The sequence below is a fragment of the Nothobranchius furzeri genome, chromosome 1, assembly GCF_043380555.1.
Source record: "Nothobranchius furzeri strain GRZ-AD chromosome 1, NfurGRZ-RIMD1, whole genome shotgun sequence".
NCBI classification, from domain to species: domain Eukaryota; kingdom Metazoa; phylum Chordata; class Actinopteri; order Cyprinodontiformes; family Nothobranchiidae; genus Nothobranchius; species Nothobranchius furzeri.
The window spans coordinates 54,306,354-54,320,510 of NC_091741.1; the positions used below are offsets into that span (position 1 = coordinate 54,306,354).

Sequence of the window (14,157 nt, forward strand, 5' to 3'; positions counted from 1 at the left end):
GCAACCTATTGATACTCCAGCGTTTGAAGAGTATTTAAAAGATGTATAAAAGATGTATAACTAATGTAGCTTTTATTTTGGCAAGTGGCTGTTTTTGTTGTTCACCAGGACCTCGAACTGAAACTCTGCTCATGTGAGCACTTGGCGGTGGTAATACATCAAGTGGTTTGTTAACCGTTACAACCATGCTTTTTCAGACTAATGCATTATCAGCACATCTGCCTACATGATGTCACATTTCTGCCGTTGCAATTTTCTTTCGAAAGGATTATAAAGTTGAAATTAGAGACCTCGAGAGCTCTACCTTTACTGTCAGAATACGTGTACTACCCTCTATCCGCTGATCCTGCAGAAAGGGGGAGCGCAAAACGGCAGCAGAACTTCACTGCTTCCTATTGAATCCAATATAGTCAAACATGACCATTTCTGCAGTTAACATATAGGCTAGACAGGAAATCACACACAGTTTCAGTGTAAAAGCCTTAGTAATTTTCAAAATGAGACAATTGCAGCAATGCAACTTCACATCCATGTAAATTACAACAATACAAGTGACCTAACAGCTTATTTACTTCCAGCATTGTTTCAGAAGTCCAAAAGTGTGTTTCATGGCTTTAATCCCTAGCAGTAGAGGACCAACATCATATCCTAACCCTAACCCATCTAAATGTGATATCAAACATGATTTCTTCTTTTTGGTTTAATGGCTGATGTCAAAAACAAACCGTAGCCTTTGAAGTCTCGAGAGATTCTGTGATCTCAAAAGGTAAACAAGAAAGATGGCAAAAGTTTTGAGGGATTTTGTGACCTTGCGAGTCTAGCGAGGAATACGGCAGGGAAGCCGCTCCGTGGCTGAGATTTTCTCGGTGTGTACTGTCTTGCTGTGAAAATCGCAAGAAAACCATTCAGCTACCGTTCCGCTCTACTGATGCTTCCAATGTGAAGTAGGGGTTAGCTGATGATTTTCTAGCATGTGGTGCTTAACGATAGTTTGACCATTTATCAGTCGAAATCTCTGAAATTACTAAAAAAACACTGTCTGCTTTTCGATAAATAGCTGTCCACAGTTTCTCCCTCTGTCTGATTAACAGAGGTCAGAGGGGTGCAAGCTGCAAGCACTGGTTATAACATTGTATAAATGATGAAAAGACAACAAGAAAACAGCCTAAATATGTTTATAACTACTAATAAACTTTGTTCTGTCACAGTTTCAACCCTTTTCCTTCATCCAAAATTTTAACCAGCCTATTACTCAAAGTAAGGTTTTATTATTTTTGTAAAGAAGTTCTTTTTTACAACACAGCTAAACACAATTTGTTTCTTTTTCAGTCAGAAAGGCCAAGTTCACTAATTATTCAACACATTTGCACGGTTTCTCAGTGAACTTGGTCTTTAATGCACGGTGATGAACATCCTCTGCCCTGACTGCAGTCCAGTGGGATGCTGCTGTGTGAGGATTGGGCCGCTCGTATGTGCTTTGGAATGCAATTTCAGGTAAGTCAATTAAAATGTTAAAAATTGCCAGAAAAAGTCACAAGCATGCATTTATTCTTTTTAGTGATGGTCTGGATGAGTGATATGCAATTGTCCCAAAGAAACGAATAAAGAAAAGTAGATTTTATTTTATTTTTTTAAATTTTGATTTGTTATTGAAACTGAATCCTACAGTGGGTACGGAAAGTATTCAGATCCCCCTTAAAAGTTCACCCTTGTTATAGTGCAGCCATTTACTAAAATCATTTCCTCATATTGACAGAAAAACACAGAATTTTAGAAATGTCTGCAGATTTATAAAAAAAAAAGACAAACGAAAATATCACATGGTCCTAAGTATTCAGAAAATGATTTAAAATTATGAAAATGTTGCCAAAGTATGACTTTACTGTGTGAATTTCCCTATTGTGATCGTATCCACCAGTGGCTCGTTTGATGCTATTGATCACAGAACAAAGTTAAAGCACTGGGATTGACCCACACATTTTAAGTCTGTAGTATAATTACGCTATTAAAAAAAATCACCACTGTTGTCATCCTCTGTTAAACTGAGCTTCCAGCAGAACCGATGAGGCAAACAAAAGCTCAGCCAAATGAAACATGTCAGGTTTTTAATGGAGTTTGTTTACTTTAGTGTGTTTACTTATTAATGTCAGCCATGATTTCATCTGCATACCGCTCCAGTGTCTTTGTGTGTATGTGTGTGTGTGTGTGTGTGTGTGTGTGTGTGTGTGTTCATGCTTGCCTGAAGGCTTGGTTTAATGAAGCTCAAAATGAGGCTTTTCTCACCAATGCCTGTAAGAAACAGGTTTCTACATCTGGCCACAAAAGCAGCTTTGCAGGCAATTTCCTTAAATATATTCTTTTTAAAAATCTAGTGTAAAACTTTTATTGAATTTAATTAGGAGGAACTCTTTAGTAGAAATATTGATTACTTCAGAATGAGAAAAACGGTAGCAGCTTCTCATGTTGCAGCTCATTAAGTGGAATTACTTGCATGAAAATAATTACCATTGATTAAACTACTGCTACCACTTTGCACAAAATGAAACGACACCCACTCCTGCTCTAGGGTTGAATTTCACTTTGTGCTTTTTCTTTTTTTTACACACACGGACATAAAGGTTTGATTTATTTATTTTTTTTAAATGTGCGGTTATTTAGAAATAACAGGAAACCATCACGTTTAAGTCACAATCACATTCTGTAGTTTCCATTTAATTACACCAATCTCGTCTTCGTAGATATTTGGTGCACAGGAGGATGTTTAAATGATTTTTTCCAATTTTTGCACCATGAACCATAAAAATCATGTAACCAAAGCACGTGAATTACAATTTTCTACACTACTGTGTGTAAGATGCACAAAAAGTCACAAAGTTACTCCACATAGTGACTTTGTGGTAACCACAGGTAAAGTGTAGGTCATTTTTTAATATTGCCTAAAAGATTTAAAAAAGGCTGGTATGTTTTATCTCGTCAAATGCAACCACATTTTTTTTGAAAATAGAAAATGGGTGCATGAAATTACCAGGATGCTTGAAAAGGTAAAAACTCTGTAAAGTCTTAAATTTGAACCATCTTTTTATCAACTTACAAAGCTGGATGGTTTGGTTCTGTGTGTGTAGCTTTATAATGAAGGGAAAATTGAAAGTGCACTGTCTAGAACTGGAACAACTAAAGATTATTTTACCTCTGTTAAAGTTAACCAAGTTCTCAATCCTAATGAGCTTAAGTCATGAGCTTGCTGATTGTTGCTAAAGGTCGTGTGATTTTTTCCTTGTCCGGGGATTGGACCGCCAAGGCTCCCGCCTTGGTCTGCCACCCGATTCACATTGCAAGGTCGTGTGATGCAAATTTCAAAACCTTCCTACAAAGTTTGACTTCTCAACCCCAGTTCTACTAATCAACTGAGATGATGCCTCACACCTTCAAAATAAAAAAGTAATTGCAGTCCGACAAGAGTATTCTTTTCAGTTAAGAAAACCTTAGGGTGAAGCTAATTATAAGAGACTAAAAGAAAAATCAATTTTTTATGGTGGAGTCACAAAAAGAACTCGGAGCTTGTTATTTAGAATCAGCTTTTCTTTTTTACTTTTATATTTTTGGATCTAAAACAATTATTCTGAAACATAAAAATAAAAAAATATATAAAAAAGGAAGAGGAAAAAGTCTGAATTAGAAAACAATAACCAAAGTTTCATTTGGCTCTGAATGTTGAATGTGTTCCAGCATGGAGGTGGATTAATCCTTACTTGGGCTTGCACCAGAAACCAGTCTCTGGTTAAATGACAGATGAGTTTTAAAAATCTATGATAATTGATTTATAAGTTTTTTTTTTAACAATTTGGTAAATGTTCCAAATGTTACCTGTCGAGCAATATGTTTGTTGCTATTGCCGATAGCGATGCGTAGAGGTCATAGTCAGCCTACCGATATACGATTTTCATGGCTGATATCTAAACGATTTCCACCTTATTTGCTAAAATGTCACTAATAACATCAGTTGATGCAGAAGGTTTCTGAACTCTAAATTGATCAATTTGTCTACAGCTCAGTGTTAAAATCAAACATATTAATGAAGTGATTCAAACAAATCAATTAACTGATCATCCATCCATCATTAACTGATCAAGTCTTAAATATTTAAAACTGGTAAATAAAAATAAATTTTGGTTGAAAGTGATTATTTGAGCATTTATTATGCAGATGTTATTCAAAAATGTAAATATAAATTTAAATAAATTCTGCAGCAGCACTGAGATGCCCAAGGATGTGCCTGACTTTAAAGTGACAATGTGTGTTTTTCTGTTAATCTCTGGAAATAGCCATCAAATTGTTGTTGAAAATGAATAAAAGGATGTCGAGTTGTTGAAAATTATTGGCAGCTTTGTAACATAGAACCATAAAACCAGGTCTTAAGTACACAGGGTGCAGGTCTAGGTGTTTTAGACACCGTGTTTCCTTCTGGCCGGCTCAGGGTCCTGCCCCTGTCGATGACATCACACTAGATGATTGGCTGGTCATACGACTTTTGGAAGTTACATTTACCACGTTCAGAAACATTTAGGTAGTAAGTAACATGAATTTAATAACAAAACTGCTAAACTATTTCCAAAACTTACGTGAAAAACAGAATCAAAAATGAGATGCAATACATTTTGGCCAAGCGGCATTGCCGTAGTATGATGTCACTGGCAGGTGCAGGACCCCGAGCAGATCTGGAAAGTACAACACCGGAAAACTAGCATCAGCATTGCGTTCTCACGATGGAAGTAACTGAAGGACCATCAGAGTCTCAGTAGTCAAGCCAACGTTCCACGCTTTCTGCTCCACAGGAAACAACGTTTACCGTAATGTATTTTTTTAAACTAGCGACAGTCACGGCGACGTGGTGTAAGACTACGCTAAATGTATGTACTTCCCCCCACACTGCCACTTTAAATCTCCTTTACTAAGAAGGTCTATGTGCCAATGCTGATGTATCAACAATTGTTTATATTTATCGGCTGCTATGTTGGTCTACTAAATGTCCATCACAATTCACAAGGAAATTGTTTTAAATCCAAAATGTATTTGAAAAGTTTTGGGTAAAAATCAAAACAGGACTGCAAAGAATGAAGCTCAGAATTCTCCAGAACTGGAATCCAAACTTGATTTTCAGCCCTGACATACAGTCCAACACACCCGTGTGCTGTGTCGTGCGCTTTTGATAATTTTTGTCACATTGAGAAACAAAAAAAACAACCCTCCAATAACACATCTTAGACATTTTCATTGTTCAGTTAGTAATTCTGTAACTGCCACGGGTTTAAAATAAAGTCCATTTAGCAGGGCCTTTACAGCAATCACCCCCCCACTCCCTTATCACTGCTCCTCACAAACAACAGCGTGAGATTTAGCACAGTCGTTAGCACGACGCAACACAACGCAAGTCACTGGTGATTAAATATATGAGAGAAAACAATGAGGGCTTCTTAAAATAAAGGCTGCGTCTCTAATATTGAGCTGTATCGTCCAATTTCAGCAAAGTATGTCTGTTATCTGAGACTGAAAATGTTGTTTTTCTCTCCTCTGCTTGGTACATGGGTGGGGTGAGTAAAAACCATTTCATATGGATCTTTCAGGTCTGTTTATTTTGTGGGAAGAACAGAAGACCTTAACAGCAGCTGCTCTGTTTATACATTATTGATTTTTGGTTTGTGCTCTTCATGAAGTTAAAGATTTTAGGCTCTTCCGGTTCCTGAGTTTTTGTTCCATTTCATTCAAGTTCAGGTATTTTGAATAGTTTCTTAGTAAAAATGCAATGACCTATTACTATCTCACCTGCTGTGTGTTGCTCTTGATACATCCTCATTTTGGAGAAACACGTGTTAGTTCTGAGCAGACCTATGAACAAACAGCTTAAAATCAAATTCAAGGGAAGTTTTCAAGGTTATTCCAGCACTTTACCAGCATGACAAGCCATCTTTTAAATGTTAATGGGTGTGTCCGAATCCACAGGCAGGATGCTTACGAGTACGGGTCCTTGCCGGTCTAGCAAGGCCGGGTCCTTACCAGACCGCTAAGACCGGAACCCAGCGGCTCTGAATTCGTACAGTCTAGCCTTCACCTCTACGGTGGCCCGTAGGTCCCGTCACAGCCGCAGCGGCAGCTACACGCAAAGGAAAAATGCTAAAGCTAGCGAAAATGGAGCAGGAATATTAAGGAGCTACAGTAGCTTCACATCCATCAGCAGCGTTTGTTCACATCCGTTTTCAGATAAAGTAATTTTGTTTATTCTACAAGCTTTCAGGACTTACTTGTTAACTTTAGATCATTGCATGTATGTTTTAAGCTACAGAACGAACTTGTTAAACGTACACAACAGATTACTGCAGAGTATTATCATGTAGGTAATTAATATAAACCAAATGCATTATAAATGTTGGATGCAGTAGGATGTTTTCTAATGTAAATTGGACCGTAGAACTTATTCTGCATCAAATGGGGGTAAAACATTTTCAAAAAACAGGCTTTTTAATAAAATGAGCTGTTTTCAATGTGCATTTGTTTATTCAACTTAAGCCTAATAATGATTAGATCTGTCTTAAAAATGTAAATTCTCTGTAGTTTTCCCTGCTGCTTTTCTTTAAACTGAACAGAACCAGTGTACTGCAGGTTATGTTTTGTTTTACATTTTTCAATTAAAAAAAACTCTTATTTAATCTATTACAGGTCAGCATGCACTGTGCTGCACATCTGCCTCTGTGCTGGTGAAGTTGTGGGTCTGGAGGATGAGCGTGAGGAAGATGTGTGTGGAGGAGGTCGGTGGTGCTCTGTCCTGCAGGAGGTACCAGCAGACCACCACTACTGTTAACAGGCAAGTCATTCACAGAGATGTAACAGCCGTCATCTGAGCCAGCCCACCAGTCCCTGTAGATGGACGATGGAGTGGACAGTGAGAGGAAGCGTCCCAAAGCTCTCTCTGCAGACCATCCTGTATGATGTTCCTCTGACCAGAAACGTCCAGCCACGGGTCTGCTCCAGCCCTCCATCCATGTCTGGATCCTCCTGCAGCAGATCCAGCTGCACTGTTAAAGACCTCCTGCTCACTCAGTTTAAATAAAGGATCCAGGAAGAGTCACTCAGGTTAATCCTGCTTTAACCGTTCATAACTGGTCCATACTGGTTTTGATCTGTAAATAAGTGTAACGTATTATAAATAATCTTGTCTCCTTACCATCTTTTCATTTTCTGTTCATGTAACATGTTCAAAAACATCTGTAATAATAAAACTAGTGATAAAATCAATGACCAGAAAGAGTTATCAGTATTTGTTTTAATAAATGTGTTCAAATATCAAACAGCTAAATAACATTAACATGATGACAGTAGAGGGCCTCTCTCCCAGGATGACCAACAGGTAAAGACTCTCCTGACCCTGGACACCTGCAGTCCTACAGAGAAAATCAGAGACCACAGGTGACAAAAAGGCAATAAACACATTTTTGCATTCATCCACATGAGAAGACAAAAATTATATTCTTCACACAAACTTTTTACTTCATTAAAACGTGTCAGCTGTGTAAACCCCTGAATGTAAAACTACTTTTCACAGAAGAACTTCTGTGGTTGTGTGTAAACAGCTTCACTCTTCACCTCTAAGCTTAATAAAAACGCTTCTTTGCTCCGTTGTCCTTAAAACAAATGACAAGTTTAATTCGACACACACACACACACACACACACACACACACACACACACACACACACACGGGGGAATGACTGGGACCTGCGAAACAAACTCGTTCTGGCTGATTTCTGCCTAAAATGTAATTTAAAAAACAAAAATACAAACGAAAAATGTCTATAAACAGAACCGCTTTAAGCTTTTTAGGTTTCTACGGCTAGTTTTTAACTTACGTTTAAAACTTCGTAGCTCTCCCCATTTTCTCTTTCTGTTGAAAATCCCCAGCCGGCGCAAAGCATGCATGGATAGCCTTGTTCTGTGAGGAGACAACAGACCCGTCCTCGAAATGTGGGCGGAGCGAGGACGCATTTGAGGATACGAGAATGAGTATTCTTGGAATTCGGACAGTACTCGTCGCTGCACTGTGACATCATCGACCTCAAAATGCACTCCTACAAGCATCCTTCCCGTGGATTGGGACACACCCAGTATATAGTCTGACCACAACCCACACAGATCTCACTTGTGGGATGGAATCTGTGGTTGTCTTTCAACCTGTTTCTGCATGCTATTGGACCATTCTAGGACCAGTCAGACATACTCACCGCTTCAGAAGTCAGTCAACAGGGCAGGCCGCCATGCACTGTCAAAGAAGTCGCAAATACATCCTTCTTCTAAATAAAGAACATAAATACATCTACCTGCTCTTGACTCAAAGAAAAGCCAAAGTCTAAATAAACCAAAGTTGATACCTAAGCCGTTTCAAATGAGCCGTCACCATCTTAGTTGTTTTACTCTGTTGCAGCGCTGGTGCTAATCCTGCCCACCAAAGAGAGAGCTGTGATTGGCGAAACACAAAACTGCTCAGGCCAATGGTAAACCTGCTGAGGCTTTAATGGAGCTTGGCTAGACCGACTTGCAGAGCCAAACTTATTTGCTATTTCTACGGTCCGTCTAGATTTCTACGCCAGCTTTTTACGTGATTTATTCATGCACCAACAGTACCTGTATTCAGTTGTCTATACTTTAAAGAGCTGGTTCACTGAGAAAACATTTTATACAGAGTGCTTCCCCAACATAGGCTCAAGCTGCGCCACGGCTGAAATTACTTATTATTTTTGACAAAGGTCACTTTGACTTTACCGTTCAGGCTGAACGTACCCGCTATGGTGCAGCAGTTGCTCAGGAGGTAGAGCGAGTTGTCTAGTAATTGGAAGGTTGCAGGTTTGATCCCAGCTTTGACCAGAGAATGCTGCTGTTGTGTCCTTGGGCAAGACACTTAACCCATTTTCCCTGGTGGTGGTGGTCGGAGGGACCAGTGGCGCCTGTGTTCAGCAGGCCTGGCCTCTGTCAATGCGCCCCAGGGCAGCTGTGGTTATGTCGTAACTCATCCCCACCAGTGAGCGAATGTGTGTGTTAATAGGTGGGTGACTTGACCATTTTGTAAAGTGTCTTGGGCGGTTGTAGAACCCCAAGAAAGCGCTATACAAATACAGACCATTTACTCCTATTTCCTGCATTAGCTCATGATAGAAAATAGATGAAAAAAAAGCTCATTTCGGAAACCCCAGACAGATCTACATCACACTGTCACTTAACATTCATGGTCTCACCCATCTTGACTCACAATGGGGAAGGCTGTTGTTGGTTTAGCGTACAAGAAACAGCAGAGACCCTCTCGGCCAGTAGAAGCTGACCATTAGCATTAGTTACTCCACCACACTGCATAACTCCTTCATGGTTTTTGGATAAAACATCAATATTTAAAAGCAAATCGAGTCCGTAGTAGAGTCGTGTTGCTGTTAGCCAATCAGAGGTGAGATGTCCAAATATCAGAAAATGAGTCCAAATCCTGTCATCAGAAAATAATCGTGCAAAGAACTTCATAAACATGTTTTGTATGGACCATAGAAGTACTGTATATTTTCTAAAAATAGTCACAAAGTCTCCTTTAAACCCATACACGAGACTGGAGTTGTTTTAGGCCTCAAGTTGACTAGCTGTTAGCTCATCAGTCCTGTCAAAATAAAATCTTTTTCTCTAAACTGAGGTTGCTCAAAGAGCTAGCCTGAACAGGAGAGCTATTATGTCAATAATTTTCCCACAAAACCTAACCTTGAAATATTTATTCATGTGAATAAAACAGTAACTCAAATAAAAGAGCATTTAAAAAAATACTGATTAGATTTTTATCAGTTTTGCTGAACTCCCTTTTGCTCCATTTATCCTTGTTGCTAATCCAAAATAGGCCAGGCCATTAGAGTCCAGCCAAGGTTGCACTGGGTCAAATAGCGTGTGTGTGTGTGCTGCCAATAATACCATCCATCTGCTGTTGGACAATGCCTGGCTCTCTACCAACTCTTTAGCACGAGTATTACAGCCTGAGCCACCAAAGTGGTTCCTACTCTGCTCAAGATACCAGAGTATATAAACCAAATGTGTGTGTGTGTGTGTGTGTGTGTGTGTGTGTGTGTGTGTGTGTGTGTGTGTGATTTTGTGTCATTGGTTGATATATCCCCAATATTATAGCAAATTACTGAAGCGAGTGCAAATACAAAGCTAAAGTGGCACACTTTTATCAGATTACTTTATCTTGAAAAACAGAAATCAATTAAAAGCGCTGATAAATATCTGATGTTACAGCATTCAAGTTGAAAAGAAAATGTGGAACAAAGCATGTGGTTTTCAAGTGGGTATTTGTATTAGAAAACAAAGTAAAAAAACAGATCGGCTGAAGGTCAGTTTCAAAAGAGAATAGCAAAAAAAAAAATCGCTTTCCCTTTTGTTTACCTGGAAAACAAGTTGAATCAACAAGCTAGCGTTGATAGAAATTGGATAAAACTGTCAGGGCCCGAGAGAGGATTCCAGTTTCATTATGTTTGGACAATGTCGTAATTTGAACCCCCTTTGGACCTCTCTTTAACAAAAAACAGAAACAGTTAAAGGGGAGCGCATCGGTCTGATGGTATTTCTCATTTTTTCACACTCCGTCAGTGTGATCGTGCAGCTCTGCTGTGAAATGGGAAGGGGCAGGCGACGGGAGGAGAGACGACAGCGGATAAAGTGAAAAGGGTTAGTTAAGGGGATCAAGTCGCCACCTGTGATCTGCAGAAAAACTAAACCCTCTCATTCCCCATCCTCTCCTCCGTCCCTCATCCCTTTGCTTTTCCCCTTTTTAAGGTCCTCTGAGGATGTTGTCGCCATATTCTTTCAGTGGTAAAATGTCCCCAGGCACAAAGCTATTTCAGATCCTTTACCGGCAGGCCCATAGTGAAAGAAAAGACGTAATTTGTTTTGACTTTGCCTCTCACACAAACCAATCTCCCAGTGTTATTTAAGTCGCCGCTCTTGTTTCACTCTCAGCAGCATGTGACGGCAAACAACAAATCTCAGGTTGCCATGGATCTCTATTTATAGGCTGTTTTAGTGGTTTTTGTAGCTGGTGTGTGTGTGTGTGTGTGTGTGTGTGTGTGTGTGTGTGTGTGTGTGCGTGCGCGTAGCAATTAATACATTTTATGACCAATAAGATGCAATATTCCATACAAATATGAAACATCAACCTGATTGATCTTTGAACGTTTAATTAGAAGATTCTAGGGTTCTTTGCTTATTCAGGGACCATAAACACACTTTGTATTAATTTAGACAGTCAGTATATAGTTAATAAAATGAAATTAATTATTTTTCCTAAACTAATGATACATGACAAAATATGAATAATGAGATGTGGTGTAGTGAATGTGAGGTGCTGTGATGGAAGCTAGATGGTGTAGCAACTGTTCTTTGTATCTGAGAGAAATTGTGAAACCTGGGTGTAAAAGAATTTGTTGTTTGTTATAAACTAGAGAGTTGTTTATTTTTAAACCTCATCAGACACCAGTATGCAGGCTTACGATACCCTTGTATGAGTTGCTCCCGGTGGTCCGGAGGGTTGCGGTCAGAGTGGTGAGGTCACCGGACGACGACACCACAATATTCAGACATTAGTAGCTTCCTCTGAGTTTGGCTTCCCTGGCCATGAGATGCAACCCCGGGGTCTGCAGATTAGGTGTCTCAGGTGTGAAGTAGCTCTGAAAAGAGCTGTTGTGTCTGTAATCACTTGCAGCATCGCAGAAAGGTTTTGACTTAAGGTCAAAGGAGTTTGTTTCAAAAGAAGCTTCTTTCCCGATTTGGCCAAATCAGGGGTCAGCTGGAAACTGAATTACTCGAAGTAATTCTTGTTTTATTAAACTACTTTGTTATGATTTCTGGCCAAGTTTGGCAAATCAGAATTTGACAAGTTTCTGAGTATTTACAAACATCCCTCAGAAAGCCATGCCTTCCTTCAGATACAAAAATGTTTTTAACCTTAATATGTATCTTATTGTAATGTGTATGAGTGTAAACAATGATTAACTTGTTAAATCAAACACACAGTGATTCGTGATATTAATGGATCACTGTAAGAACAATATTCAATTTAAATGTATTAATTTAAGCACAGATTATTCAAACATTTGATTTAAACATCTTGTTCATTCATCACATTGTCTGTGTCTTTATTTTGAACATGTGGACATACACATAGTAATACACACAACAAAAGTAACTTCTCCTTCTTGTTTTTTTATTTATTTTTTCTACTCATGTTGAAAAGGGAGTAGGAAGAAGCATCAGCTTATTTTATCCCACCGCTTTCTCAACCTCAAATAACTAATACTTATTTAATGTTGTTTGGTAGTTTTTGGCAAATTACTTTGCAACATATTCACATAAAAGGCACATGGTTTATCACAATCATGTCATAAATACAAACATTTTGTGTTTAAGCACACCTTTGGACCTTCTTTTTCCTTGTATTTGGTAAACATCATGAATTTAAGCATTTTTTTAAACAGCATCATGTTTCAACATTGCCTCAGTTCATCACTCAGCATCTGTCTGCATTCCTTCATGGGGGTTTGTTGTTAGCATCTAGAGGCTGCTCTGGCGTCAGATTCGGATAACAAGACTTTGTTTGGGTCAGGCTGAGATAATTTTCCTCTCTGCCTTCAGTCTTTAAACTGATCATTCCAGTCCTTCAGTAAAGCCAATTTGGGTTTTTATACTTGTCCATACTGTTCGGTGACCCTCTCCGAGATGAGATCCATTTTGCACACTAATACGGTATCGCAGCTAGAACATTGTCCAGCTTACAATTCACCTTGAGTAACGTCCCAGTCTGTGAGGTCTCCACACAGACGGTGCTTTCCGTGGGCGCGGGTCGCCCTACAATCGCTCCCGTCTTCCCAAATTCTTTCTTCCAGAAGAAATCCAGTGATCATCAGGCCAAAGATCCACACGTCTTCGACATCCTCAATGGACAGCTGGGAGAGGCATATGATCTTCCATTCCTTCCAGGAATCCAGCATATACCCCGCCGGGTGTGCCCCCTGTGGGCATGTGAGAGCCCCCTGCTCCGTTGTCACTGTTGAAAAAAATCTCATCAATCGTGTTGAATGACCAATTTATCAAACCCATAGTTAAAAAGAGGGTTTTTCAGAAGAAATGCAGAGAAGCGCTCTATGGGCAGACAGGATAAAGAGCCTTGGGAAAAAAGATAAGGGAGCAAAAAGAGAAGCATCTGTACTCTGCGAGTGCCAGGAATGCCCAAAGAACCATCAAAGCTTCCAGACACTCTGCAGATCTTCTATGCAGCCAGAGCTCACCTGTCAGCAGCAGATGCACTTTTACTCTGTGATGACAGGATTGTTGTTCCTGATTTGTTAAGACAACAAGTGCTGTCTCAGATACATGAGGATCATCAGGGCCTCACGAAATGCAGACTCAGAGCCAACACGTCTGTGTGGTGGTCTGGGATTGGATGACACATCACCAAAAAGGTCAAGTCATGTGGATTTTGTCAAGAACACAAGTCTTCTCAAAGGAAAGAGCCTTTGATGGCAACTCCTCTGCCGGATGGTCCAGAGCAGAAGGTTGCATCGGACATTTGTGTTCACAATGGGAAAAACTATTTAGTCGTTGTTGATTACTTTTCATCTCACATTTACACTCCATGACTAGCCTACAGGTTATTGCACACTTAAAGTCTGTCTTTGCTAGGTGGGGGATACCATTTGAGATGATAACAGATAGGGGGACACAGTTTTCTTCTGCTGATTTCAATTAGTTTAGTGCAGCTTACAACTTTAAACACACAACTTCTAGTCCACATTATCCACAAGATAATGGGGCAGCTGAAAGCTGGTCTATAGGGCCTTACATGGACAAGCACCAGCTTACATTGGTGATCTTCTCAGTCCCTACACACCCAGCAGGTCCCTGAGGTCCAGTGATCAAAGCCTACTGGTTGTGCAGCGCACCAGGCTAAAGACCAAAGGTGACAGATCATTTGCTGCTGTGGCCCCCAGACTCGGGACCTCTCTCCCCCTGAGCCTGAGATCAGTGGACTCAGTGGTCTCCTTTAAAAAACAGCTGAAGACTCACTTGTTCAAGCTGGCTTTTGTATGACCT

The 14,157-nt window shown here is 39.7% G+C and overlaps 1 long non-coding RNA gene across 1 annotated transcript in view; it reads left to right on the forward strand.

Moving 5' to 3' along the window:
- Nucleotides 1-6,939, forward strand: part of LOC139071584 (uncharacterized) — a 47,609-nt gene extending 40,670 nt beyond the window's left edge. The window contains exons 2-3 of the long non-coding RNA XR_011521431.1: nucleotides 1,330-1,494; nucleotides 6,712-6,939. This is a non-coding gene — a long non-coding RNA (uncharacterized lncRNA). The remainder of the gene's footprint in view (nucleotides 1-1,329; nucleotides 1,495-6,711) is intronic.
- The last annotated feature ends 7,218 nt before the right edge of the window (nucleotides 6,940-14,157 follow it).